A 25,613-nucleotide genomic window follows, 5' to 3' on the forward strand; every position below is an offset into this window, starting at 1 on the left:
CAGCTGTGAGGCCTAGTGGAAAGAGCACGGGCCTGGGAGTTAGAGGACATGGATTCTAATCCCAGCTCTGCTGGGTTATTTTGGGCAAGTCACTTCACTTCTCTGGGGCTCAGTTATCTCATCCATAAAATGGGGATTAAGACTGTGACTCCCATGCGGGACAAGGATTATGTCCAACCCAATTATCTTGTATCCACCCCATTGCTTAGAACAGAGCTTGTTACAAAGCAAGTGCTTAACAAATACCATAATTATTATTAGTAGTAGTTGAGGAAGCTAAGAGGTCAGAGATACTAAGTGACTTAATAAATATATACCACTGATTGACTTGCCCAAGGCCCCGCAGGGGCTGGGGCTAGAAGTTGGGCCTACTGATATCAGATCCCTGCTTTTACCACTAGGCCAAGCTGCTTCAGCGACTTGCTCATCTTCACAAAATGAGTCAGAGTGTATCGGTGAGTGGCAACTATTTGGAATTTGTTCCTTCAGGAAACTGTTCAGGCAATACGTCAGGAGGATCAAAGGAGCATGGCTAGTTCCATGGATGGTCAGGGAGTATAGAAGTTGGGAAAGTTCGGAGTGTTAGATGGTCCATCCCCAATCAATCAGTCATACTTACTGAGCACTCTCAATATGCAGAACACTGTACTAAGCGCTTGGGAGAGTACAGTATAAAAGAGTTGGTAGAAATTATCCTTGTCTATAATGAGTTTATAGTCTGGAGGGGGAGACAGACATGGATATTCATTCATTCATTCATTCAGTAGTATTTATTGAGCGCTTACTATGTGCAGAGCACTGTACTAAGCACTTGGAATGTACAAATCGGTAACAAATAGAGACAGTCCCTGCCCTTTGAAGGGCTTACAGTCTAATCGGGGGAGAGGGACAGACAAGAACAACAGCAATAAATAGAATCAAGATAAATTACGGGTATGAAATGAAGTGCTGTGGGGCCGAGGGAGGGGTGAATAAATCCAGTTGCAAGGGTGAGAAAGAAGGGAGTGGGAGAAGAGGAAATGAGGGCCTAGTCGGGGAAGGCATCTTGGAGGAGATGTGGCTTCAGTAAGATTTTGAAGGTGGGAAGAATGATTGTTGGCTATGAAGAGGGAGGGCGTTTCAGGCCAGAGGCAGGATGTGGGAGAGAGGTTGGTGGTGAGATAGATGGGACTGAAGTAGAGAGAATAGGTTAGTATTTGAGGAGCAAAGTGAGTGAGCTGGGCTGTAGGAGAGAGCAGCGAGGTAACAAGGAGGGGTCAAGGTGATTGAGCTCTTTAAAGCCAATGGTAAGGAGTTTCTCTCTGTTGTGGAGGTGGATGGGCAACCATTAGAGGTTCATAAGAAGTGGGGAAACATGGACTGAACGTTCTTGTAGAAAAACCGTGAAGGTGGATGTCCAGCGGACAACCGTCACATGGTTTCTTCCAAGCCCCCCGGTGCCACTGTCAGAGACAAAGTCCTAGGCTGGACAGACTATGTATCTGTCTCAGAAATGGCCTTAAACACGTTCTTACCGTTCTCATGAACTCGTATTAGAATTCAGGTGCTCTGAGCCCTAATTCTCCCAACTTCCTTGCTGCTATTTTACATTCCGGGCTCTCTGCAAACTATTTGAAATGCAGGCCTCACACCTTTCAGAGTCAGGGCTGCAGATTTATGAGAAGAAAGTCAATGAAAAGGGGAATTAACTGGCGACTTCAGGCTTCCTCAGGCCTTCTCCTGCCAAGCAGGGCTAAAGCGCTTCAGAACTCCGGACGGTAGATGCTCTGATCGGGGCGCAGATCCTGTGGCTGCTGGAAGAAGGAATGACCTCTGAGCAAATGGTGACAGACTTTTAACTGCCTTCTCTGATTTGGGCATCACTGCATCATTTGGAGGGGCTTTGGGCTTAGTTATGTCAATAAGTTTACTTAGAGTCCCCTGGCTGTTTGGTACAATTGATTCTTATGTGAAGCGTGTTGTCATTACATGACTTGGATAGAATGCTATGGAAAAATTAGGGCATGTTCTTCCCGCAGTGTGAGTCAGTCTGGCTAGAACACAATCCACAAGTTGGCAAAAGAAGAAACAGGTGTGAACATGGGTGTGTTGTGGGCCAGGTGTGAGTATTAGAATGCAATTATTCTGTCTTTTCTTCGATAATCTGACAACTGTGTTAGAATAATTTTGCTATTTGTTAAGCATTTACGATGTGCCAAGTGCCATACTAAGCACTGGGGTAAATTCAAGATAATCAGGCCCCACATGGGGGCTCAGTGTCTAAAGCTTAGTGAAAAGAGCACCGGCTTGGGAGTCAGAAGTTGTGGGTTCTAATTCCCGCTCCGCCACTTAGCTGCATGACTTTGGGCAAGTCACTTAACTTTTCTGTGCCTCAGTTACCTTCTCTGTAAAATGGGGATTAAGATTGTGAGCTCCACGTGGGACAACCTGATCACCTTGTCTCTACCCCAGCACTTAGAACAGTGTTGGGCACATAGCAAGCACTTAACAAATACCATCATTGTTATCATTATTAAAAGAAGTGGCACGGCCTAGAGGATATTGCAGAGGCCTAGGAGGCAGGAGGACCTGGGTTCTAATTACAGCTTTGCCACGTGTCTGCTGTATGACCTTGGGTGCTTGTGTGCCTCAATTACCTCATCTGTAAAATGGGGATTGAGACTGTGAGCCCCATGTGGGACGGGGATTGGGTCCAACCTGATTATCTTGTGTCTACCCCAGTGTTTAGAACAGTGCCTGACTCATACTAAGCACTTAACAAATACCATTAAATATAGCAAGGAGAACACATTATTGAAGAAGTTCAGTTTTCGAAATATTTTAGAGGAACTATTGCAAGAACAATGGGTATAAAACCATGATTTGACCCACAGATTTCTGAACATTGTCCGTAAAATAAGCCTGGGCGGGTTGATGTGATTGTGGCTTGGTTGATTCAATCCAAAATGGTATTGATTGTCCATTTTGTAGATGAGGGAACTGAGGCACAGAGAAGTGAAATGACTTGCCCTAGGTCATACAGCAGTCAGGTGGCGAAGCTGCGATTTGAACCCACGTCTTCTGAGTCCCGGGCACGTACTCTTTCCACTAGGTTACGCTGCTTCTCAAGGAAGAACTGGTTGTTTATGAACAAATCATTTATATGTATACGTAGAGAAGCAGTGTGGCTCAGTGGAAAGAGCACGGGCTTGGGAGTCGGAAGTCACGGGTTCAAATCCCTGCTCCGCCGCTTGTCAGCTGTGTGACTTTGCGCGTCACTTCACTTCTCTGTGCCTCAGTTACCTCATCTGTAAAATGGGGATTAAGACTGTGAGCCCCACGTGGGACGACCTGATCACCTTGCATCCTCCCCGGAATTTAGAACAGCGCTTTGCACATAGTAAGTGCTTAACAAATGCCATCTATTTTATTTAGCCAACTCCAAGTTCTAGTTGATTCTGACACAAGCCTGGCTCCTGAGAATCACAGGAATTGGGCCCACAGTCTCAAATCGTGAGCCAGTCGACTCTTGTCCGCTTGGCCCCTCGGTTCTATTGCAAGGACTGCTGGGAGTTTTAGTCCCATAGTGCTCTTCGGTGGGCAGGAGAGGGCTCTAAAGGAAATCTGAAAACAGAAAGCCCCCCTCCTACCTCACCTCGCTACTCTCCTTCTACAACCCAGCCCGCATACTTCGCTCCTCTAGTGCTAACTTTCTCACTGTGCCTCCATCTCACGTGTCTCGCTGCCGACCCCTGGCCCACATCCTGCCTCTGGCCTGGAATGCCTTCCCTCCTCAAATCTGACAGGCAATTGCTCTCGCCCCCCCCTTGAAAACCTTACTGAAGGCACATCTCTTCCAAGAGGCCTTCCCAGACTAAGCCCCACTTTTCCTCATCTCCTACTTCCTTCTCTGTCATCCTGACATGCTTCCTTAGCTCTTCCCGCCCGCCCCACAGCACTTATATATATATATACACACATATATATGCATATATATATGTAGTTTTATTTATATATGCATATATATATAATTTTATTTATTTGTACTGATGTCTGTCTCACCGCCCCCACCCCCAACCCCCCAGACTATGAGCTCACTGTGGGCAGGGAATGTCACCATTTATAATAATAGTGATAATAATGTTGGTATTTGTTAAGCGCTTACTATGTGCAGAGCACTGTTCTAAGCGCTGGGGGAGATACAGGGTAATCAGGTTGTCCCACATGAGGCTCACAGTCTTAATCCCCATTTTACAGATGAGGTAACTGAGGCACAGAGAAGTTAAGTGTTGTGCTTAGTACAGTGCTCTTCACAAAGTAGGTGCTTAATCAATGCGATCGAATGAATGACTAGGGAGGGGTCCGCTCGACTGGAGCAGCCTCTCCCTGCCCCTGACCGGAATGGGAATTTGCACTGGAGGTTCTGGGGTGATTTCAGAATCTGAGAAAGGGAGTCTTGCACATATCGGGGATTTATTTATCTATATTAAGGTCCACGTCCCCCTCTAGACATGGGAACGTGGGCAGGGAACGTGTCTTCCAACTCACTTGCACTGTACTCTCCCAGTGCTCTGCACAGAGTAAGTGCTCAGTAAATACCATTGGTTGAATGGTTGTGGTAATTGGTAAAATTGTGGGGCTCCTGCCACCGTCCTCTGACGCAGCTCCACAGCAGGTAATAATAATGTTGGTATTTGTTAATCGCTTACTATGTGCGGAGCCCTGTTCTAAGCACTGGGGTAGATACAGGGTATTCAGGTTGTCCCGCGTGAGGCTCACGGTTAATCCCCATTTTACAGATGAGGGAACTGAGGCCCAGAGAAGTGAAGTGACTTGCCCACAGTCACACAGCCGACAAGTGGTAGAGCCGAGATTTGAACCCATGCCCTCTGACTCCCAAGCCCGGGCTCTTTCCACTGAGCCACGCTGCTTCTCTAAGGTAGAGCTGGGTTGGCAAGAATTGGCTCTCCTCATCCCCCCCATCTCCTAAATCACTCATGGATTTATCAGCTCTTACAGGCACATAAACACACTGGTTAGTCATCCCTGTTGACCACCTCTTTTTTCTTTTCTGGGTCAAGTTCCCTATTGGCCGCCATTTGCTTACAGTGGCATTCATCGGGGTCAGAGACAGGTAAAGACAGTGCTGACTCGGGGCGCAGCGTTGGGGTGAGGCCCTGAGGTTTCCTTACCACTTAATAACAGTAATAACTGTGATATTTAAGCACTTACTATTATTATTATGGCACTTTTTAAGCACTTACTATGTGCCAAGCACTGTTCTAAGCATTGGAGTAGAAGCGAGTTAATCAGGTTGGACACATTCCCTGTCTGTACTACATTGGGCTCACACTCTTAATCCCCATTTTTTACAGATGAGGAAACTGAGGCACAGAGAAGTAAAGTGACTTGACAAGGTCACACAGCAGACATGTGGCAGAGCCAGGATTAGAACCTAGGTCCTTCTGACTCCAGGCCCGCGCACTATCCGCTAAGCCGCGCTGCTTCTCGGTGCTTCTCACTTGGTGCCACGCATCGTAGTAAGCGCTGGGGGAGACCTAAGATAATCAGGCGCCACGTGGGGCTCACAGTCAAAGTAGGAGATAGAAAAGGTATTGAGTCTGCATTTTGCAGATGAGGGAACTGAGGCACAGAGAAGTGAAGTGACGAGCCCAAGCTCACACAGCAGGCAAGTGGCAGAGCCGGGATTAGAACCCAAATCCTCCGACTCCCAGGCCCGTGCTCTTTCCTCTAGGCCACACTGTTTCCCTCTTGGAGGTGTCCAGCCCACTTCCTGATTCCTCTTTCTAGCCTATCAATCAACTTTACTTGTTTTGTTGCTTGTCTACTTGTTTTCTTTTGTTTTCTGTCTCCCCCCTTCTAGACTGCGAGCCCGTTGTTGGGTAGGGATTGTCTCTATCTGTTGCCGAATTGTATTTCCCAAGTGCTTAGTACTGAGCTCTGCAAACGGTAAGCGCTCAATAAATACGACTGAATGAATTTGAGTACTTATGGTATACAGAGGAGTGTACTAAGTGCTTGAGCGCTGTACTAAGTACTGTCATTGAAGTCATCATGTTCAAGAACCTGGGAAGGTCAGTGAAGATATTCATTCATTCAGTTGCATTTATTGACCGCTTACTGTGTGCAGAGCACTGTCCTGAACGGTTGGGAGAGTACACTATAACAATAAGCGGACACATTCCCTGCCCACAACGAGCTTACAATTTAGAAATGGTGTCTCTGAGCCAGTGCCAGTCCCGGGGTTCTATGACTTTCACTTGGAATTCATCAGGTGGAGGAGGAACGGAGGGTTTCTTTCCTGGCCCTGGGCCAGCGGATCAAGCCAGACGGCACTGCCGCTCTTTAATGTGTGTCTAATGGCGCCCCAGGTTGTCGGGGACAATCTATCTCAGATACAACTGCTTGGTGACTACGGAAGCCAGGCGTGGTTTATTGCCCGTAGTGAGTGGCTCGTAAAATATTAAAGCCACACACACATTGATAGATACCACACCAAGGTCCGTTCCAAGATTTTGGGGCCGGGAGAATATTTTCCCTTTGGACCTTGAGAGGAGCTCAGCGTTCTGAGGCCTCCACCCGGCCCTCCCCGAAGACGTATTCCGTTACCGCTGCCCTCTTTGACGGGCTGTGAGATTGATGAACGTGTCTGGGCTCACCTCCAACATGGGGGTCAGCAGCCCATCAGTCTGTTCTCCATTTCACATGCCCTTTGAGGGAAGCCATTCGGCTCCCCCCGCCTTTCGGTTCTTCTGCCTGCCCCAAGCTTCAGCCTTTTTGTTGATTTCAGGGTGGCCCGAAATAGCGCTTCACTCCTGTAACCCCAACCCACTCGATCTCGTCTATCTCGTTGCCGACCCCTTGCCCGCTTCCTGCCTCTGGCAGGACGATCACTCGCCACACCTTCAAAGGCTTATTGAAATCAAATCTCCTTCAAGAGTTCTTCCCTGACTAAGCCCTCATTTCCCCTACTCCCTCTCTTTTGCATCATCTGTACCCTCTAATCGCTTACTACTCACCCCACCCTCAGCCCCGCAGCCCTTACGTAATTTATTTTAATGTATATCTTCCCTAATAGACCGTAAGAACCTTGAGAGCAAGAAATGTGTCTACCAACTCTAGTTTTATACTCTTTTCAGAGTGTTTAGTATAGTACTTGCTACAGTAAGTGCTCAGTAAATACCATTCATGGATTGATTGCTTTGATTTTTCTGTTCTCCTGAAGGATTGGGGGGCTTCCGATAGTAAAGAAGCTCAGAGAATGATCAATTCTTAATGCCTTCCTTCCTCACCCCTCCAGAGGTTTCTGTGTTAGTTGATTCTGACCCATCTTCCTCACTGAACCCTGAGTCTGTCTTGCCTGAGGGACAAGTTAGCCACTGCGTGTTTTGTGAAGCAGCAGAATGGGTGTTGGTTAAAAAGAATTGACCATCATCATCATCAGTGGTATTTATCGAGCACTTACTGTGTGCAGGGCACTGTGGGAGAGTACAATAAAACAGAGTTGGCACATACATTCCCTGCCCACAAAGAGCTTGCAGTCTAGAAGGGAGAGAGATGGTAATATAAATAATCTGTAGATATGTTTGTAAGCCTTGTGGAACTGAGGGTGGGGAAAATATCAAATGAGCAAAGGTCACAGACCCAAGTGCAGAGATGACGCAGAAGGAAGAGGGAGCTGGGCAAAAGAGGGCTTAATCCAGGAAGATGTCTTGACGAGGAAAAGCAAGCTCCCCCTAGACATGTTGTCATGTTATTCTGGGCCATTATTGCGATCCTTTCTGACTCCCTTGTATTGTTCATCAGCCCATAGTGAGGATGGCTCTGGGCTTGTTGGAACCTACCATCAAACCGCAAAAAATCTTTAAACGCCTCCCAGCTACCTTTTCCCCTCCAATTTTGTCTTGTCTTATGCTGTCGAGTCGACCCATAGCGACGCCATGGACACTTCTCTCCCAGAACGCCCCACCTCCATCTTCCCCTCCAATTACCAGTCACATAAATGGTGCGAACATGTCAAGAGCAGACCTGTTTACCTGTTGCCAGAAGCAGAGGGGTCTAGTGGAAAGAGGACAGGCCTGAGTATCAGAGGAGCTGGGTTTAATCTTGGTCCACCTGCTGTGTGACCTTGGGCAAGTCACTTAACTTGTCTCAGTTTCCTCATCTGTGATGTGAGGATTCAAGACTTGTTCTCCCTCTTACTTAGACCGTGAGCCCTTCTCGGGGCGGGGACTCTGTCTGATCTGATCCTAGTGCTTAGTACGGTAAATGCTGAACAAATACCAGAATTTATTATTATTATTTTATTATTACCCATTACAGACACTCAGTCAGTTGTATTTATTGAGTCCTCACTGTGTGCAGAACACTGTACGAAGCGCTTGGGAATATAACAGACACATTCCTTGTCACCGGGGAGAGGACAAAGGGGTGCCTCATAGTCAGGCTTGGCGGTTGAATTTGGTAAGACAGGTCTGGAAAATCCCAGCTGAGTATTTGCAAGCCCCAGCATTACTTCTCCACCCCTGGAGTTAATAATAACAATAATAATAATTGTGGTATTTAAGTGCTTACTCTGTGCCAGGCACTGTTCTCACTGTTCTAAGTGCTGGGATGGGTCCAAGCGAACTGCGTTGGACCCAGTCCCTGTCCCACATGGGGCTCACAGTTTCAATCCCCATTTTACAGATGAGGTAACTGAGGCCCAGAGAAGTGAAGTGAGTTGCCCAAAGTCACACAGCAGTCAGGCGGTGGAGACGCATTAAAGCCCTCGACCTCCTGACTCCCAGGCCCGTACTTTTTTCAATACTCACGATGCATCTATTGCGTTGGGCTCCGTCCCTAGATTTGGTAGTTCGTTCCTGCATAAATGGGGATCGGGGCCAATTGTCCTTGTCTAGAAAATAATTCAGCGGGTAGGGGGAGGGGTTTAATCAGGTCCATCTTCCCCACTCGGGACCATGGACTACAGACATGGATCTCAGACTCCTTAGAACAGTGCTCTGCACATAGTAAGCGCTTAACAAATACCAACATTATTATTATTATTATTAACCTCTTTCCATCAGTCAATCAGTCACATCTATTGAGCGCTTACTGTGTGCAGAGCACTGTACTGAGTGATTCGGAGAGTACAATATAATAGGCTCATTCCCTGCCCACAGTGAGCTTACAGTCTGTGGGGGGGAGATAGTCATTAATATAAATAAATAAATAACAGATATTCATTCATTCATTCATTCCATCATATTTATTGAGCACCTGCTGTGTGCAGAGTAATAATAATGATGGTATTTGTTAAGTGCTTACTATGTGCCAAGCACTGTTCTAAGCGCTGGAGTACTGTGCACGTTCCCTGCCCACGGTGAGCTTACAGTCTACAGTGAGAGACAGACATACATAAATAAATTAGAGATGCCTCAAGAGAAGCAGCGTGGCTCAGTGGAAAGAGTCTGGGCTTGGGAGTCAGAGGTCGTGGGTTCTAATCCCGACTCCACACTTGTCAACCGTGTGACTTTGGGCAAGTCACTTCACTTCCTCTGTGCCTCAGTTCCCTCATCTGTAAAAATGGGGATGAAGACTGTGAGCCCCACGTGGGACAACCTGATCACCTTGTTTTCCCCCAGCGCTTAGAACAGTGCTTTGCACATAGCAAGCGCTTAACAAATACCATCATTATTATAAGTGCTGGGAGGGGGGATGAATAAAGGGATCAAGTCAAGGTGATGCAGAAGGAAGTGAGAGAAGAGGAAAGGAGAATTTAGTCAGGGAAGGCCTCTGGGAGGAGATATGTCTTCAAAAAGGCTTTGAAGTTTGGAAGAGTATTTGTCAGTCCTAAGCGGTTGGTAAAGTACAGTATAACAGAGTTGATAGATACGTTCCTTGCCCACAAAGAACTTATGGTCTAAAAGGATTCTTGAAGCAATTAAAGCCTCCTTCCTTTCACTCTGTTCTTTGGGGAGATGGAGAGCAGCTGGTCACCAACTTCCCTGCAGTAAACTCCTTAGATTTCAAGAGATATTAGGTCAGAGCAAATTCAAATAAGTCAGAAAAGTTTGGCACAAGTGGCTGCTTCTGAGCTTTAACTGAAAAAATCCACGGCCCTCTACTTTTTTTTAAGAAAATGGCATTTGTTAAGCACTTACTAAGTGCCTGTCACTGTACTGTGCTGGGGTAGATGTAAGATAATCAGGTTGGACACAGACCCTGTCCCACATGGGGTTCCCATTCTTGGTCTATTTTACAGATGAGGTAACTGAAGCAGAGAGAAGTGAAGTGACTTAGTCAAGGTCACAAGTAGCAGAGCTGGGATTAGAACCCAGGTCCTTCTGACTCCCGGGCCTGCTCTCTCTCCATTAGGCCACGCAGCTTCCAGGGTCCCCACATGCTGGTGCTGTATGTCCTGCAGCACAAAGGGACAATCCAGAGTCCAACTGGCTGAAAAGCTTTAGTGGAAAACTGGGATTATTGAAAACCCTTAACTAAACCTCTCTCTTCAACCTTTCAGCATTCAGGCCTACCGCCATATAACCACATTTACCACCCCCTACCCCCGTACCCACATAATAATAATGTTGGTATTTGTTAAGCGCTTACTATGTGCAGAGCACTGTTCTAAGCGCTGGGTAGATCCAGGGTAGTCAGGTTGTCCCACATGGGGCTCACAGTCTTCATCCCCATTTTACAGATGAGGTAAACTGAGACCCACAGAAGTTAAGTGACTTGCCCACAGTCACACTGCTGACAAGTGGCAGAGTGGGGATTCGAACTCGTGACCTCCGACTCCCAAGCATTCTCCCTCAAGCATCCCACATACATTCTCCCTCACCCCTTCGTGCCCTCCACACACACATACATCCCCCAGGCCCACATACAGACTTCCCCACCTCCAAATGCCCACATACCTCCCGGCCGCCTTGCTCATGTGTGCAGTGACAATATCAGACAGAGGGTTGGGAGAGCTAGATTGTAAGCACCTCAAGGGCAGAGATCATATCTACTAATTCTATTGTACTCTTCCAAGTACTTAGTACAGTACTTTGCATAGAGTAAGCACTCAGTAAATACCATAAACCAATTGACAGAATGGTGGAAATGTTTCTGAGGAAGCAGGGAGCCCATGAAGTTTTGGACCTAATTGAAAGAACACTAGCACCGTGTGCCTTTGACCCTAAAATCAATGATTCCTCCCAGGTATGCTGAAAATAGCCCTGAAAGTCAACCTTAAAACTTCTTCCTTTCTTCCCTTCATTCTTTTTTTTTAAAAAAAAACTTCACACCCCGAGGGGGTCACTGGATTCAGTCAGAAGTTGCCAGAGTTACCTCATATTTCAGGGAGATTTTCCTATAGTAGCTCTGCCTCCTACCATCTGCTATAGCCTTGATTTTTCAAATTCATCCTTTCTTTCCTAAACATACAGAGCAGCACTGGGACCTTCGGGTGAGGGTGATAATGCCCGGTATTTTCACCCTTCCTTCCTCTGGAGAAGCTTGAAGGGATGTGGGTGAGGTCCTGGTCCATCTGTCTTCAGGCCCTCCCTCTGAAGTGTGTGAGAAGCCGGTGGGAGAGACTTTCTGAAAGGCTGGTCTGAAGAGTTGGGATATGGGAAGGGCTGCCCGAGGCAGAAGTGATGAAACAGGGGACAGAACGGAAGGCCAGAAGGCCGAATGTGTCAAAAATGACCCCAAATCCCACATGCTTTGATTTCTTACAACTGCTTCTTTTGAATTTTGTTTCTCTGTTCAGATGGGCCTCCTTCTAATAATTAGGTATCCCAACAATGATAATGATATTATAATAATAATAGTTAAGGCCTTTCTATGTATCAAGCACTGTATTAAATGCCGGGATAGATACAAGACAATCAGGTCTCTCACTGGTGATCGTAGTCCAAGTAGGAAGAAGAACGGATATTGAATTTTAATTTTGCAGATGAGGGAACTGAGGCACAGAGAAGTGAAATGATTAGACAGTGAGCCCGTCAGCGGGCGGGGATTGTCTCTATCTGTTGCCGAATTGTACATCCCAGGCGCTTAGTACAGTGCTCTGCACAATAGTAAGCGCTCAATAAATACTATTGAATGAATGAATGAATTTGCCCAAGGTCACTTAGCAGGTACGTGGCAGAGATGGGATGAGAACCCAGGAGCTATGATTCCCAGGTCCATGTTCTTTCAGTCCTGTGGGATGGGGTTTTCTTGACAGCTGCCATTTTTGGGGACTTCTAAACATGGAATTTATTCAGTGATTACTATGTGTCAAACACTGTTCTAAGTGCTGGGGGTGGTGGTTCAAATTAATTACATAAGACACAATCCCTGTCCCGCATGGGGCTCACAGTCTAAGTAGGGGGGAGAATGGGAATTTAATCCTGTTATCAATAATTTATTAATTTAATTTAATCATTGTACAGTTGAGGAAACTGAGCCACAGAGAAGTGAAGTGGCCCTAGGTGACACAACAACCAGTTAGCAGAACTGGGATTTGAACCCAGGTCTTCTGACTCCCAGGCCCAGGCTCTTTCCACCTGACCAGGCTTCCTCTGACTTTGGGTTTCATAAAAGCAACTGTTAGTCATATTTCTTCCTCATAGCCTTGTTTTCTAAGGGACAAAGGCACCCAAGCAAGACCACGTATTTACAAAGCCACAAAGAGTGGAGAGAACAATCAAAGGAACTATGGTAACACTTTTCAAGGAAGGGTAGATTAACCCATGTTTCCTTTCTGGGGCCAGCCGGGAGAGAAAATGGAATGTAGGCCCCCTCTCCTAGTAGCACCATGGAAGCTAAAAGGTTGGGGCTGGCTTGTTTCAAAAGTTAATCTCTAGTGACTGTAATGCTCCCTAACACAATCCTGCTCTAAATTTGGAATTAATGAGCATGCCTTGTGCACAGAGTAGCGTGGCTTAGTGGAAAGATCACGGGCTTGGGAGTCAGAGGTCGTGGGTTCTAATCCCAGCTCCGCTATTTATCAGCTCTGGGACTCTGGGCAAGTCACTTAACTTCCCTGCGCCTCAGTTACCTCATCTGTAAAATGGGGAGCCCCACGTGGGACAACCTCATCACCTTGTATCTACCCCAGCGCTTAGAACAGTGTTTGGCACATAGTAAGCGCTTAACAAATACCATCATTATTATCATTATTATTATTCTGAGGTACTGTAGGAGTTAAAAAATAATAATGACATCTTACAGGTACGCTTTCCATTTTATCAAAAGTGCTTTTGCACCAGCCGTCTTGTTTTAATGTCGCACTGACCCTGGGAAGGGAGGCAGACATTAGTCTCTCCATTGCATAGATGGAAGAAATTGGAGCACAGAGAAGTTAAGTGGCTTGGCACATCTTCCCTCCCTGACCACCTTTTTCAACCATTCTCTTTCCAGCGGCTTCTTCCCCGCGGCTTTGGAACATGCTTACTTTAAAAAAACCGAGGCTTGAGCCAGAGTTACGTCCCGTTATCAGCCCCTCTCCTGTCATTCGTCTCCAAACTCCTTGTCTTCACCTGCTGCCTCCGCGTCCTCTCCTCCAATTGTCTTCTTCACCCTCTCCAATCTGGCTTCTGCCCCATTCACTCCACATTATCTCCCATCTCTAAAATTGCCAGTGACCTTCCTCTTGCCAGATCCAAAGGCCTGTTCTCCATCCTAATCCTCCGTGACCTCTCAACTGCCTTTGACACTGTGGAAGGTGGTCCACACCCTTCTGGAAACGTTATTCAACCTTGACTTCACCGACGCAGTCCTCTCCTGATTCTCCTCTTATCTCTCCGGCTGCTCATTCTCAATCTCTTCCTCAGCCTCCTCAGCTGCCTCCCACCTTCTATCGGTCTGAATCCCTCAAGGCTCAGTTCTGGGTCCCCTTCTGTTCTCCATCTACACACACCCCCTCGGAGAACCCATCCGATCCCCCAGCTTCAGCTACAATCTGTACACGGATGGTTTGCTTTCTGTCCGCCTGCCGGACCACGGCTGGACATCGTTTCTGCTCACGGTCAGAATAAGAGACATTGCTGTGGCACGTCAGGTGGGGGTCGTGCCAGAGAAAATGGGAATAAAAGGTCGGGGGTGGACAAGGAATCGATTTGTCCTCCTCTCCAGTCCCCCTCCCTTTCCTTTCTGGACCTTGTCTCCCTTAATCAACCATATGTATCCACCCCAGCACTTAGTACAGTGCCCGGCACATAAGTGCTTCACAACTACCATCATTATTTGCCGAGTGCTTATCCAGCATGATAAAAGAAAGAATGATGGATATAAGGTGATGAACCACTCCTCTGGGACATTCCCTGCGCTGAGGACGCGGGTCAGGTTCCCAGAAGAGTTTCAGAGGAAGCCAAAGATGCAGCCCCTGCCCTAATGATTTGATTCGCCTCCTTCCTCTCCTTTATTTTTCGTTGGAGTGGCCAACATTTCATCTCTCTGTCCCTGACTTGGGAGGCCCTGAATGGCACCTGAATTTATTTCATCCACCTTCTCTCCCCTTCTTCTCCCCCCTCCCTTCCCCTCTGTGCCCCCTGCCTCTTGATTACTGCTGGGAGGTCACTGGTTTTTCATTCCCCCAGGCGCCACCTTAGCAGACAACCCCTCCCCAGAGCCTAAGAGCACCTATTGACAGTACAGATGTAATTCCCCTTCGTGACCTGTTAACTGTCTCTGCCATCACCTTAACTCGGTTTCCATAGCGACAAGCATCCCTCTTTTATTGTGACCACATCGAGGTACCGGGCTGGATTTTCGGGAAGGCCGGCATTCATCGTGGTCTTTTCAGGAACCGAATTTTACAGGCGATGCAGATCTGTGGAATAACAGCCTCTGTGTTAGTGTACATTTCAAACGCTCTGCTTTCGGCAAGTGGCTTTCGGGTTAAAGACTGCCAATTAAGGATCTGAAGGAGGGCCACTTAGATCATCGAAATGCTAATGCTGCCTTCTTGGCTGATCCCACCTCCATTGTCGTCCGGCAAAGGTTTCCAGCCTCAGGATTGATCTGTAGTCCAGGATTCCTGACTCTGTAGGAATGTCTGGCTAGGTGGAAATATAATTGCCTACAACGGGTGGTGCTTCCTTTATTCCAGGAAGAGACAGGGGAAGTATATCAATCGATCATATGTATGTATTGACTGCTTACTGTGCGCAGAGCACTATACTCAAGTACTTGGGAGAATGCAATATATCAGAGTTTGTAGGTAGAGAAGCCGCGTGGCTCAGTGGAAAGAGCACGGACTTGGGAGTCAGAGGTCATGAGCTCGAATCCCAGCTCTGCCACTCGTCAGCTGTGTGACTGTGGGCAAATCACTTCACTTCTCTGTGCCTCAGTTCCTTCATCTGGAAAATGGGGATTAAGACTGTGAGCCCCACGTGGGACAACCTGATTCCCCTGTGTCTGCCCCAGCGCTTAGAACAGTGCTCGGCACGTAGTAAGCGCTTAACAAATACCAACATTATTATTATTATTACATTCCCTGCCCACAGTGAGCTTACAGTCTAGAAGACCAAGCCATCTCTAGTTCCACCAGGAGCCTCTCAGTGACTTCATGAATCAAAATTGAAGGGAGCTGACCAAAAATGGAATTTTTTTAAAATAGTATTTATTAAGATCTAAGTAATATCCCAGGCATTGAAGTAAGCCCTGGGGTCGATACGAGATAACCACATTGGACACAGCCCCTGTCCCACATGGGGCTTCACAGTCTTAATCTCCATTTTGCCGATGAGGTGACTGAGGCACAGAGAAGTTAAATTACTCCCCCAAGGTCACACAGCTGAGCCACGATTAGAACCCAGGTTCTCTGACTTCTTAATTTCATGCATTCGAGTTAGAGAATGTCCAAAAGGAAAATCACCTGGTGTTTTAACTAAGAGAATCCTCCCAATAGATGGACAACATATCGCAGAGTTTAGTTTGGGTTAATGCTTTTAGGAAAAGTTTATATCTCAAGGCTTTTCAGTGTGAGGAGGTTTTTTTCCTAGGAAGGAATAAATTGCCAACTGACTTTTAAAACTCTGGTTTTAAAAGTGGTATGATGATGGTACGCATTAAGCACTTACTGGATGCCACGCTTAGCCGAAGTGCCGGAGTCGAGAAAAGATAAATTAGCTAAAATAAAATGGGATATGTTTTTCAAATGAGGGAACTGAGTCTCAAGGAAAGTATCTTGCCCCAAATCACTCAGCAGGTAATTGGTGGAGCCAGGACTGGAGGATGGCGCTTAGTACAGTACTCTGAACACAAGAAGCGCTCAAAAAGTACCAAAAAATAGAATAAATACAATCGAAGAAACAGAGGCACAAATAAGTGTCTCGCTCAAGGTCTCATAGCAGGAAATCAATCAAGCAACTGTATTTACCGAGAGCTTACAGTGTACCAGGCGCGTTCTCGTGTTCTCGATCCACAAAGAGCTTAGAGTACAGAAGGGGAGGCAGATGTTAAAATAAATACCTGTGTTATGGAGTGGCAGAGTCGGGACTAATAATAATAATAATAATAATGTTGGTATTTGTTAAGCTCTTACTCTGTGCAGAGCACTGTTCTAAGCGCTGGGGTAGACACGGGAATCGGGTTGTCCCACGTGGGGCTCACAGTCTTAATCCCCATTTTCCAGATGAGGGAACTGAGGCACAGAGGATGTGAAGTGACTTGCCCACAGTCACACAGCTGACGAGTGGCAGAGTTGGGATTCGAACTCATGACCTCTGACTCCCAAGCCCGTGCTCTTTCCACTGAGCCACGCTGCTTCTCCCACTGAGCCTCAGTTCTCTGAATCCCATGCTTTTTCTACTTTACCATGCTGCTTCATCCCAGACTCAGCCTCCCTTTTCCTCTGCTCCTCCTCCCCTCCCCATCACCCCGACTCTCTCCCTCTACTCTACCCCCCTTTCTGCCCCACAACACTTGTGTATATATGTACCTATTTATTATTCTATTTTATTAATGATGTGTATATATCTATAATTCTATTTATTCATATCGATGCTATTGATGCCTGTCTACTTGTTTCGTTATGTTGTCCGTCTCCCCCATTCTAGACTGTGAGCCCGCCGTTGGGTACGGATTGTTTCTATTTGTTGCCAAGTTGTATTTTCCAAGTGCTTAGTAAAGTGCTGTGCACACAGTAAGCGCTCAGTAAATACGACTGACTGAATGAATGAATAAGGAGGATGAAATGCCAGAGATTGGCAATCGCTACAGGTCCGGACAAGCATGAGCTCTTTCTATCCGGACAATCAAGGGGCCTTTTTAATTGACCGTCTGTGTTTCCAGTTTCAGTGGCAGGTGGATTTTGTCATTAGGCAGATCCCAAAGTTTAGGGCCTGGAAGTTACTTGACACCCTCAGAATCTGACAAAAGGATTACCCACCTGATGCTCACTAAAAAAGTCTCATCTCTTGCTCTCACAGACACAGCGTGGCTCAGTGGAAAGAGCCCGGGCTTTGGAGTCAGAGGTCATGGGTTCAAATACCGGTTCGGCCACTTGTCAGCTGTGTGACTTTGGGCAAGTCACTTCACTTCTCGGTGCCTCAGTTACCTCATCTGGAAAATGGGGATTAAGACCGTGAGCCTCTCGTGGGGCAACCCGATCCCCCTGTGTCTACCCCAGCGCTTAGAACAGTGCTCGGCACATAGTAAGCGCTTAACAAATGCCAACATTATTATTATTATCATTGTGAATTTTTGAGATGGGCAGGCCTGCCGCCTGTCCTCTGTGTGACCTTGTACGAGACACTTTCCTTCCTTGCGTCTCAGTTACTTCATCTGTAAAATGGGGAGTAAAACTTTGAGCCCCTTGTAGGACAGGACCTGTGTCTGACCCGATTACCTTGTATTTACCCCAGCGCTTAGTACAGTGTCCGGCACATAGTACTTAACAAATACCACAGTTATCATTATTATTCCTGAGACCGAATCTTGGGAAAAAGAGTGTTTTATTAGAAAACATCTTAGATTTGAGGGTCGAGAACTGTCTAATACCTACTTGGGCATTCTTTCCAGGGTTCAGTATAGTCCTCTGAACATAACAGGTACTTTATAAATTACAATTAGTACTGCAGCGTGGCTCGGGGAAGCAGCGCGGCTCGGTGGAAAAGAGCCTGGGCTTCGGAGTCAGAGGTCATGAGTTCGACTCCCGGCTCTGCCACTTGGCAGCTGGGTGACTGTGGGCGAGTCACTTCACTTCTCTGGGCCTCAGTGACCTCATCTGGAAAATGGGGGTTAACTGTGAGCCTCACGTGGGACCACCTGATGACCCTGTATCTCCCCCAGCGCTTCGAACAGTGCTCTGCACATAGTAAGCGCTTAACAAAATACCAACATTATTATTATTACTCTGATAGACATTAGATAAAGATTAATTTGATCACAACAAACCATGGCTGAGAGCTGAGCACCTAGCCCTCCCCTTCCCTCCAGTCCTTCTCAGAGGCTCCAGAAGTGAGATAGGAGATCTAATTCTAGAGCCTGCAAATCTAAAGAGGCACCTGAAAAATCATTTGGTTCAGTTCTTTGCCTCCTTTTTTTATGGTATTTCTAAAACGCTTACTCTGTGCCTGGCACTGTACTAAGCGCTGAGGTAGTTACAAGGTTGGACATCGCCCATGTCCCACATGGGACTCATAGTTTTAATTCCCATTTTATAGATGAGGTAACCGAGGCACAGAGAAGTTGAGTAACACGCCCACAGTCACACAGCAGACGAGGGGTGGAACAGGGATTAGAACCCAGGTCCTTTTGACTTGCAGGTCTGTGCTCTCTCCATTAGGCCACACTACTTCTCTACCTCCTTGAGGGCAGGGATCATAATGATATTGGTATTTGTTAAGCGCTTACTGTGTGCAGAACACCGTTCTAAGCGCTGGGGTAGATACAGGGTCATCAGGTCGTCCCATGTGAGGTTCACAGTTAATTCCCATTTTCCAGATGAGGTAACTGAGGCCCAGAGAAGTGAAGTGACTCGCCCACAGTCACCCAGCTGACAAGTGGCAGAGCCGGGAGTCGAACCCATGACCTCTGACACCCAAGCCCGGGCTCTTTCCACTGAGCCACGTTGCTGTCTACCAAGCTCTCAGTACGGTGGTCCGCACACAGCAAGTGCTCAATAAATACCGTTGATCGACTGATTAGATCTAAGCCTTCTCCAGAGGGGCTACTGTTCATCCTTCCAATCATTTCTGCTGCTCTGTTCTGGACCCTCTCCAGTTGCTAATCTAATGCAAAGCATAATATTTTAATTCCTTTTCAACTCAGGCATATCATAGTTCTTTTCATTTTCCCCAGGATGATATTAGTTTCTTAAGCTACAGCAATTAACGGTTAACGCAGGTTCTGCTTGTGATCCACGGTGAAACATTTTGCACCTTAATCCGTTTCTTCCCCACGTCTATTTGTGTATTTCTTTTCCCTCCAAATGCGGTACTTTATACTTATCCCTATTGCATGTTCTACGCAGATCATTTCCCCCATTTATTGAGGTCATTTCGAATTGCACCTCTGTTATCTAAAAGATTGGCCCTGACACCTGAGCTGATGTCATTTACAGACTTATTGCTTCTCCATTTAGGTCTTTGGTACATTTCCTAATTGTCCTTGGCCCCAGATCTCACCTTCGGAGGACATATTTCTCTCCGTCTCCCTCATACACACACATTCCTTCATTCAGTCCTATTTACTGAGCGCTTACCGCGTTCAGAGCACTGTACTACAGCGCTTGGGAAAGTTGTTGTCTCATGCTGTCGAGCCGCGTCCCGACCCATAGCGCCGCCAAAGACACATCTCACCCAGAACGCCCCGCTTCCATCTGCAGTCGTTCTGGTGGCGGATCCACAGAGCTTTCTTGGTAGAAATACGAAAGCGGTTTGCCACCGCCTCCTTCCGCGCAGTAGAGGAGTCTCTGCCCTCCACTCTCTCCCGTGTGGCCGCTGCCCAGCAAGGGTGAGTTTTGACTTGTAGCAGATTGTCTTCCACTCGCTAGCCGCTGGCCGAGCCAGGAATGGAATGGACAGGCCTCTGCTTGACTCTCCCTCCTGTAGTCGTGACTTGTAGGGGACTGGAAACTCTCCAGGTGCGACTCTGGGAGGGCTTGGGAAAGTACAGTACAAAAATAAGACACATTCCCTGCCCACAGCGAGCTTAAGGCCCAGCACACACACACACACTCAAACATTCATTATCAATCAGTGGTATTCACTGAGCACTTACTATGTGCAGACCCCTGTAATAATAATAATAAGAATATTGGTATTTGTTAAGTGCTTACTATGTGCAGAGCACTCTTCTAAGCGCTGGGGGAGATCCAGGGTAATCAGGTCGTCTCACAGTTAATCCCCATTTTCCAGATGTGGTAACTGAGGCCCAGAGAAGTGAAGTGACTCGCCCACAGTCACCCAGCTGCCAGGTGGCAGAGCCGGGAGTCGAACCCATGACCTCTGACTCCGAAGCCCAGGCTCCTTCCACTGAGCCGGGCTGCTTCCCTGTACTAGGTGCTTGAAGAATACAATGCAACAGAACTAGTTAAGCGCTTAGTCAAGCGCTTAGTCCAGTGCTCTGCACATAGTAAGGGCTCAATAAATACGATCGAATGAATGAACCGGCAGATCGGTTCCCTGCCTGTGACAAGCCTTCCATATTAATAGTCATTCCTGGAGTTCTACTCTCCGCCAACAGTGTGATCCATGGAAACCCATTTGGTAAAGAGAAAATAATAATGATGGCAATTGTTAAGCGTTTACCATGTGCCAAGCACTGTTCTAAACGCTGAGGTAATAATAATGTTGGTATTTGTTAAGCGCTTACTATGTGCAGAGCACTGTTCTAAGCGCTGGGGTAGACACAGGGGTATCAGGTTGTCCCACGTGGGGCTCCCAGTCTTAATCCCCATTTTCCAGATGAGGGAACTGAGGCACAGAGAAGTGAAGTGACTTGCCCAAAGTCACACAGCTGATGAGTGGCGGAGCCTCTGACTCCCAAGTCCGTCTTCTTTCCGCTAAGCTACGCAACTCGTCAGCTCCTTCCTGGTAACTTTGTTGGGCTGTATTCGCTTTGAGAAACTTGTAGCCAAAGAGAGAGCGGAAAACCTGTGGATTTCCAGAATGATTGGTTGTCCGGGTACAAAGTGGGGGAATCAGTTGTCCTCAGGACAATGGGAAATCTCCAGCCTTTTCCCTCCCCTCCATAATTGCTTGCATTCAATAAACCAACGCCCTGAAAGGTAAGAGAAGTGAAACCTAATGAAAAGAGCCCTGGTCCGAAAGTCAGAGGACCTGGCTCCTAATCCTGGTCTGCCACTTGTTTGCTGTGTGACTTCTACCGAGTCACTTAACTTCTCTGTGCCTCAGTTTCTTTGTCTCTAGAATGGAGATTCAAAGCCTCTTCTCCCTCCACTTAAACTGTGAGCCCCATATGGGACATGGACTGTGTCCACCTGATTATCTTGCATCTACTCCAGAGCTTAGAAGAGTGATTAGCAAATAGTAAGTGCTTAACAAATATGATTTTCAAAACAATTTTCCTTCTCCCACCTTCCCTCCTCTGTGGATCCGCGATCATCATTACCGTGGAGAATGTGTGACTCTTTTCCCACCCTTTCTCTCCCCTTGCCCTCTCTCATCAGCTTGACAGTGAAGATCAGGATGGTCTAGTGGATGGAGCAGGGGCCTGGGTGTCAGAAGGTCGTGGGTTCTAACCATTTGTCTGCTGTGTGACCTTGGGCAAGTCACTTCACTTCTCTGTGCCTCAGTTCCCTCATCTGTAAAATGGGGATTAAGACTGTGAGCCCTATGTGGGGTAGGGACTGTGTCCAACCCAATTTGCTTTCAGTCACCCCAGCACTTAGTACAGTGCCTGGCACATAGTGCTTAACAAAAACCATAATTATTATTATTACTATGTGGGACAGGGACCGTGTCCACCCCGATTTGCTTGCATCCACCCCAGCACTTAGTTCGGTGCCTGGCACATGATAAGCATTTAACAGATTCCATAATAATTACCGTTATTATTTTGGCGATTCTCAGGAAAGCTGATGAATGTCATCGTAGTCAGAGTAGATGATCCTGGCCCAGGGATGGAGATCCACAAATCTCCAACCAGGTTTATTACCCACTGACAATTCCTTAGAGACTAAAAGTTAATGGTGGTAAACGGATGAGAGTTTCGGATCTCCAAAACTGGGTGATAGAGCTTTCCCATTCTTCCCTTTTAATAAGCAAGCAAAAGGCGATTACTGGGAAAAGAAAAAAAAAAACCATTTGGAAGAAAGTTTGTACATCTGAAGCGCGCTTCACTCTCCTTACCCTCTCTCTGTCGTTACCCTGTCTTACACTCACAGATACGCACTTTTGAGGAAGACGGGAAGGTTGAATAATTGATGACTTTGGGGAATATTACTGCTGACTGATGCCATTTGGTGAATAATAGGTATCATTAGATCATAGTCAAACACTCGATTATGTATAATTGAAGGTGGCATTAGTCACAGACGCATCAGAAACCACAGTCTTTAAAGATGTTGAAAAATATTTCCCACTCTGAGCAGGATTCAGAAAGCAGAAAAGGAAATATGCAGCATGATGAGCCAAAACCTTGGTCTCAAAGGCCTTTGAGCTGTTTTATCATCAAATCTGTTGTGTCTGGGAACTGATGCTCAGGAGCCAACATAAAACTGTAAGATCGTACATTTCTTATATACACTATTACTTCCTCCTCTCTGTAGTGTATTTTAGTAACTGCCTCACCCACGCGTTGTAAATTCCCGAGGACAGGGATCATGTACACTAATTCTAGTGTGGTCTCCCTTCCGCTTCGTACTGTGCTCTGTCCACAAAGACTCTCGATAAATAGTATTAGTAATGGCATTTGTTAAGTTTTTACTGAGGACGGTGCACTATTTGAAGCACTGGGAAAGAATGCAGTCTTCTAGGCTGAAAGGCCGTTGAGGGCAGGGACCGTGCCTGTTACATTGATATATCGTACTGTCCCAAGTGCTTAGCCAAGTGCTCTGCACACAGGAAGCGCTCAATGAGTATGATTGGCCGGGAACTAATACCTAGGTGGGAATTAGAAAAGGGGCTCACAATCTAAGAATAAAAGGGGAGAGAGGGGAACGATGACAGACACATAAAGCGTGGGGAACAGAGAAACGTTCATTCATCCAATCGTATTTATTGAGCTCTCGCTGTTGGCAGAGCACTGTACGAAGCGCTCGGGAGAGTACAATATAACAATAAACAGACACACCGTAATAATAAACAGAAACGCCGGAGCAGTGACAAAAACAAGGACCGATTCACAAAGCGAAAATAAAAGTCAGTAGGGCGCTGGGGCTAGAGCCCGAGTATTCCAGGCTCCTCGCGGCTCGGAGCCCAAGGCATAGCCTCTAGTTTCAGCACCCATTCCAGCGCTGTCAAAGCTTCCGCAACCTTCCGGAAGTTTTGCGGAGGTGCCAAGCTGAGGCTCCTTTTCTCTTTCCGGCCGGGTGGTGTGAGGCCGGTCAGGGTGGCGACCCCTCGGTGATGCGGAGGGGAGCCAGGGCAGTAGGGAGGGAACTCTGTGGCTGCTTTTCTTCACCTGTCCCCCCCCCCCCACCCAAGGCCGTGAGTTCCGTCATTCCTGTTCGTCCCTCAGCTCTATTGAGCACTTACTGTGTGCCGAGCACTGTACGAAGCGCTTGGGAGGGTACAATAGAACGATGAATCAGAATTGGTACAATCGGTCAGGTTTATTGAGCTCTCACTGGGTGCAGAGCACTGTACTAAGCACTTGGGAGAGTACAGTAGAAGCAACGTGGCCTACTGGCAAGAGCACGAGCTTGGGAGTCCGAGGTTACGGGTTCGAATCCTGGCTCCGCCACTTGCCTGCTGTGTGACCTTGGGCAAGTCACTTAGCTTCTCAGTTACCTCATCTCTAAAATGGGGATTAAGACTATAAGGTCCACCTGGAACAATCTGATTACCTTGTATCTACCCCAGCGCTTAGAACAGTGCTTGGCGCATAGTAAGCACTTAGCAAATACTATTATTATTATTATTATTAATAGAACTATGTCAGAGTTGGTAGACGTTCAGTCAGTCGTATCTGTTGAGAGCTTATTGCGTACAGAATGCGGTACTAATTGCTTGGGAGAGTACAAGATTACAGACATTTGCAGATGTATAAATTATTTATTTGTATTAATGTCTGCCTCTTCCTCTAGACTATAAGGTCCCTGAGGGGAGGGAAGACGTCTACCGACTCTGCTGCATTGTACTCTCCCAAGTGCTTAGCAGCATGCTTGGCACACATTGTGTGCAGAGCACTGTACTGAGCACTTGACAGAGTACAATACTAAAATAGTTACTTTCCGTGTCCACAGCGAGTTTACAGTCTACAGGAGGAGACTGTAGATAAACAAATTACAGATATGTACATAAATGCCATGGGGCTGGTTGGGGGGAGGAAGTCAGGGTGATGCAGAAGGGAAAGGGAGAGGAGGAAAGGAGGGATTAAGTCAGGGAAGGCCTCTTGGAGGAGATGGGCCTTCAATAAGGCTTTGAAGGGATGGGGAGATGAATCGGCTGTCAGGTATGAAGAGGGAGGGGGTTCCAGGCTAAAGACAGGATGTGGCTGAGATAGAGGTGGCAAGATAGGATGGAGGTACAGGGAGAAGGTTACCATTACAAGAGCCAAGTGTGCAGCCCGGGTTGAAGTAGGAAAGCCGCAAGGTGAGGTAGGAGGGGGCGAGGAGATTGACTGCTTTAAAGCCAACGGTGAGGAGTTTCTGTTTGATGCGGAGGTGGATGGGCAACCGCTGGAGTTTCTCGTGGAGTGGGGAATGGCGGTTTTTCTAGCAAAACGATCCGAGCAGCAGAATGAAGTATGGACTGGAGTGGGGAGAGACAGGAGAATGGGAGGTCAGCAAGGCGGTCAGCAAGCACCGTACTAAGCGTTGGGGTAGACACAAGATAATTAGGTCAGACACAGTCTTTGTCCCGTGTGAGGCTCATAGCCTAAGTAGGAGGGAGAACAGGTGACGAGTCCTCAGTTTATCAACCAATCAATGGTATTTATTGAGCCCTTACTCTGTGCAGAGCACTGTAGTAAGCACTCGGGAGAGTACAACGGAATTAGCAGACACGTTCCCTGCCCATAACAAGCGTAGAGTCTTAGAGACATTAATACGAGTGAATAAGTAATTCACAATATATAATCTAAAAATAGGTACACAAGTGCTGTGGGGTTGGGGGTGGAGGAGGAAACTGAGGCCCAGAGAAGTTTAGTGCTTAGTAGAGTGCTCTGCACAGAGTCAGTGCTCAGTAAATACAATTTGACTGAGCAGTGACTAGGGTTAGGGTCATGCAGCAGACAGAGATTAGAGGCCAGGCCCGCGCCCTTTCCTGAAGGCCAAACTGCTTCTGGCCCCTAGCCCAAGCGATATGCGAGAATGCCTCCTTGCCCACGGCCGGAGAAACCCTTTGGTAGCCCACTTCACTTCTCCGGCTCTCTCCTGGGCTGACATATAATAATAATGGTACTTTTTAAGCACTTCCTATATGCCAAGCACTGTTTTAAGATCTAGGGAGGATTCAAGTTAGGTTGGACACAGTCCCTTGGAGCTGACACTCTTAATCCCCATTTTACAGATGAGG

General features: G+C 47.1%; 1 non-coding gene across 1 annotated transcript; it reads right to left on the minus strand.

Annotated features, from left to right (window-relative positions):
• Positions 1 to 19,933: 19,933 nt before the first annotated feature.
• On the minus strand, positions 19,934 to 20,071 carry LOC114809378. The gene has a single exon (XR_003757165.1). It is a non-coding gene; the product is annotated as a small nucleolar RNA SNORA7 (small nucleolar RNA).
• Positions 20,072 to 25,613: the final 5,542 nt, after the last annotated feature.

Source organism: Ornithorhynchus anatinus, chromosome 2 (assembly GCF_004115215.2).
Source record: "Ornithorhynchus anatinus isolate Pmale09 chromosome 2, mOrnAna1.pri.v4, whole genome shotgun sequence".
Classification (NCBI taxonomy): Eukaryota; Metazoa; Chordata; class Mammalia; order Monotremata; family Ornithorhynchidae; genus Ornithorhynchus; species Ornithorhynchus anatinus.